We start from the raw sequence: 5,333 nt of genomic DNA, 5'->3' as shown, positions 1-5,333 counted from the left end.
TATAACCTCGAGAACACTAATTCATGCTTCAATTCTGATTTCATAAACATTCTAATTTCGAAATATGCTGTAAATATCAAAATACTTACATCAATTTGTAGCCCTTGTTGCAAGGATTCCGGAACTATGTTCGGAATGTCCGACCGGATCAAAAGATATCGACGTTTAAAGATGAAGAACAAGCTTGGAAATTTGATTTGAAGGTATTCTCGGTTGTTTCTGCTGAAGTTTGAGGATTCAACATGTAATTACACAGATGTATGTATATCACACACGTGTGATTTCCCACTTGCAAGGGAAATTGCTTTTTGGCCCTCAACTCTTCATTAATTGTGATCTAGTCCTCGGCCAATCATTTAATTCAATTTCAATCCCAAATAATTTAAGAATATTAGAATTTAATTCAAAACTCAAAAATTCATAAATTAAATATTCTCGGATTAAAATTAAAAATATACTTTGCACTTAAGCCCTTGACACTTCAATATTGACAAATCAGTCCCTGATCATGTTGCATCTTTGAATTAAATCCTTTTTAATTCCCGAAACTTCGAATTTAAATCTTAAATCCCATAAATATTCAAATCAAATATTTAATCTTTTAATTTAAGAATTCCCGGAATTTACATCTCAAAATCCGTAAATTCTCAAATTAAACATTTTCAGCTCGGAAATTAAATCTATAATTTTCATAAATTCTCCAATTAATATTCTCCCAAATTACAGAATTTAAATCTCAAATTCCATAATTAGTAAGTTAATATTTTCGGGCCTTACACGAAGTCCCTCTTGTCCAATCACCCAATCTAAACCCATGTCCTGTCCGACTGTCACACGATCGGAACTACCAATCTCACGTTCGGAGATTCCAAACTGCTGGTAGCTTCCGATAAACAATGCTAGCTTTCGAACACGATCAGAATGTCCAATCCTACTTTGGAACTTCCGATCTGTTCCAAATATTCGAATTCCTTGAAACCATTTTTCATTATTCTAAATCGGATTATTAACTCCTTAAGATCAATTAGGAGTCGGGCTACTACATGCTCGTTCTATGTCAGCACACCGCCTACATCTTGAAGAGATTTATCTGTGTAAACCACATAGCCTCCAGATCTAGATGGTATAGAAAGAAGAGGTGCAATCAGTCGACTCCTCAACTCAATGAAGCTCTACTCGCACTCAGCTGACCAGACAAAAGGAACATCTTTCCTCACCAACTGCGTCAGCAGCCTAGCAGTCTGTGAGAAATTATCAATGAATAATCGATAATACCCTACTAAACCCAAGAAGCTATGAATCTCTAAAGCTGACGTCGGATGTGACCAGTTCAATTTAGCTTCAGTATTACTCAGGTCCACTGAAACGCCCTCCCGATAAATGACATGAGAAAGGAACACTACTCGGTCAATCCAGAACTCGCACTTACTGAACTTGTCATATAACTGCTTCTCACGGAGTATCTTCAGAACAAGTATCAAGTGTTGTGCATGTTCATCAACACTACGCGAGTAGATCAAAATATCGTCGATAAAGACCACGATGAATTTGTACAGATAACTACAGAAAACCCTGTTCATAAAATCCATGAACACTACAAGTGCGTTCTTCAGTCCAAAAGGCATCACAAAAAAGCTCATAGTTACCATACCTTTTACAAAATGCAGTCTTAGAAACATCCGCATCTCGAACTCACAATTGATGATACCCTGACCTCAAGTCAATCTTGGAATACACGAAAGTACCCTGATGTTGGTTGAAAAATTCATCAATGTGCGGCAAAGGTTACTTGTTCTTGATCGACGCATGGTTCAACTGTCTGTAGTCGATACAAAAATGCATGGAACCATCCTTCTTCTCTGCTAAGGAAAATCTCTCTTCATGTGACTTATCTTGCCACAACGCAAAAAAGCACCTCCCACTCTATGAAACTTCTCGGATGGATGACGACCACCACATTGCTCACACTGTCCCTTCTTCTTCCCAAAGTGGAACACACAACCATCGAAACCTGAACCTGAACCTGAAGAAGAAGACGAACCAGGCTTCTCGAAAGATTGGGGTTTAGACCCAAGGAGTTACCTGGCCGGGAGGAGGAGAAATTCTTATTACGTCGAATATTGTTCTCTGCCTGCCCACAAGGGTTAACCAATACCATGTACGACTTCAAATCGTTGCAGATAGGCACTCGATCGTGAATTTCGGGTTGAGGCCTTGCAAAAGTAATCATTCTTGGCCTCAAAACAAATAGCAACATACGGGCAAAACGGCAACAACTCAAAGAACTTCTGCTGACTGCTGGTTCTCATCTATCGACATGTTGTGTAGTGACCCAACCCGGATTCACTAACAATCAGAGAATTAGAGCCAAATTAAGCATGAAACTAACACTAATCAGAATACACTGCGGAAAGCTTAAATAAATGCTGACCCGTAGAATACAATCGGTTAAATAAATTCGATATACAAGTAAATCGAATAAATCTTAACAATAAAACCTATAGCTAATCCTGATGTCCTCCCCGGTCACTGACTACTCCAAGTCGCTGGGATCACTACCTGCACCTGACCGTCGAATGGGGTGTCCAGGCATACAAAAAACACTGGACGTGAGCGACTACGCTCAATACGGAAGCAATGATATATAAAATATATGCAGCACATAAATGACTTTAAAACAAGGGTAAATCAGTTTGCTCAGGGGAACCATGAATATACAGTGTCCTGCTGGATATCTAGTATGCGGGGCACTCGTATATTCCTCTACCACTTTAGCATATACTCCGTCATCACGGCCGCTCCCAGTGACAAAAAAAATAGGGGCTGAGCTTCGCCAAAACCTAACCCGAGTCCATAAGGAGAAACTCATCGCATATGGAAACTGTCATGACTCACATCGTATGAGATGCAATCTAATGTGAAAACATGCATGTGCTTAAACATTAAAACATGGTAAAACACATAGCACATACTCATGCAACACATATATCATATATCATGCCGGCTATCTCGGTCACTACTTACGTACCTCAATAAAGGTAGTCCTAGAAGACTCACTCTAGGTTCCAAGTCATCAACTCTACAATGCAAAATACTCATGCATCAATATTTATGCTCTAAAAGCCTTAACTAAGCTATATCATACTCCTAAATATTTTTAGTAAGCCAAAGCTATACTTGCGTCCGTCGTCAGTCCGCTGATGGCGATAGTACCAAAACTTGGACATAACTCCGCTACTATCCCCGTAGCGCTTAGACACTTCCACATTTCCAATAGTTCGCCTAGAAAGCCCCTAAAGAACTAAAAAAATAACTAGAATAAGAGAGGAAAAGAGGAAAGGTGCACTTAAGAAATGATCTTGGAACCCCTATTTATAGACAGAGATCGGATCGTCCGATCCCATGTTTGGAGCCTCCGATCCTGATCAAAGCGTCCAATACATGCGTCCAAACTCCCTCAGTCAACCACGTGTCTAGCTTCCAGAGTACGCCTGCCGACACTCGTTCGGAGCCTCCGATCCACCTTCAGAGCGTCCGAAGTCTCCTCAGTGATGTCATTGATGACGTAATATTTTTGACAGCTGGCCTTGAACGATCAGAGCCTCCGATCTGAGTTCGGAGCCTCCGAATTCATCAGAGCTTCCGATCTTGCCTTTTGGCTCCTATCCTGGTTCGGACCCTCCGAACCTTGTTCGGAGCCTCCGATCCCTCCGAGGACTCAGAACCTTCCGGATATTTCTGTTCTGGATCCATTTTTCAACTCCTTAGACCCTTTTGGAAATCCCTTAATCATGTTTTACTTAATTTAAACATGATCACTCGATTAATCATCCATTAATCATTAATTCCGGATATGGGTTACTACATGTTTCCATGTCTCAAATTCATCAGTTCGTTCCTCTTCGCCTGAAGGATTGCAGGGGGGAAGTAAAGCTTCTTGAACGCTACATGGAACTCTGCCCAAGTATTCACGCCTCGCTCGAATAACATGGGCGCAGAAGTGGACTTCCATGGCTCTCGTCTCCACATCCTGCCATCTATAAAGGCAACAAAAATTAATCTCAAGGATTTTTTTCTAGATCCCAAATCTCAATGCATGCTCTGATACTATAAATATAGTGACCTGTTCTGGAATCACTAGCTAAACAAAGCTTAAGCATTCAATACATATCTTAAAGCAATAATCTATAAAAATCAATGGAAACTAAAGTAATACAACTAAACCCCCGGTGGAATACAACAGGTACTGAAATCAAGTGTAGCCAAATGTTATATAATCCATCAAATAACAGTGCTAAAAATCTACTAATAGAAAACCTTGTATAGTACAAATCCAACCCTGTTGCAGCTCAACGACCGTTATCTCTCGATCCGTCCAACCTAAGCCCTGCCCCATAGAATGGGGTGTCCAGAAACAAAAACCGAGGACGTGAGCTAAAAAGCTCAATAAGAAAATATGAGTATACACATGCCATGAATATTAATGCAAATGAGAGGGTACTGGAAACCTATCACGGTAGAAACTCTTGCTCAAGCAATAGGCGCCATGGTATGTAGCACTCTGGGTCGTCGCATCAGGAGGTACTCCCATACCATATGAATAAGTGGATAAATTAACCGAACTCAAATCCACGGAATTCATCCACAAATAACTCGCGGCTGAGAAACCCCTATACTTGTAATATAGCTCAACATGATAATGCGTGTAGCAATAATAATCGTGGCATAATAAATGCACATAAGTTATTTCATATAAACCATTCAAACATAGAATATCTATACTCAACCAGGATATCTCGGATAGTACGTCCGTACCTCTATTAATAAACTCAAGCAACCTAGCAACACTGACTCTCTAGTCCAAGCCTATAAGTAGATAATCATCATATCACTTGTCTAGTAAAAGCCTTAACTAGACTAATAGCTACTCACATAAGCTAAACAAAAACTAGTCTTATACATGTGTCCGTCGTTATCCCTTTGATGCAATGACCTCAAAACTTAGTCATAACTGCGCTACGATCCCGGTAGCGCCTTGCAATCGTCATGCCTTTGAGCCGACGCTTAAAACTGCCCAAAAGCCAACTATAAATGAGAGAGAAAACTTAGAAATGATCAAGGAAAGTGAAGCTCTCGAACCCTATTTGTATACCATGATCAGAACGTCTAATCTCTCGTTTAGAGCTTCCAATCGGACTTCGGAGCTTCCGATGTCTATCCACAGAACTCGTGTCCCTGATTGAACAAACACTGCTTCTGAAGAAGTTCGGACCTTCCGAACCGCGGTTTGGAGCTTTAGAGCTATGTCAAGTCAAGTCACCAATCAGAAAGAC

This window comes from Henckelia pumila, chromosome 1, assembly GCF_033568475.1.
Source record: "Henckelia pumila isolate YLH828 chromosome 1, ASM3356847v2, whole genome shotgun sequence".
NCBI classification, from domain to species: Eukaryota; Viridiplantae; Streptophyta; class Magnoliopsida; order Lamiales; family Gesneriaceae; genus Henckelia; species Henckelia pumila.
Note: the sequence above shows the minus strand (reverse complement) of the source record.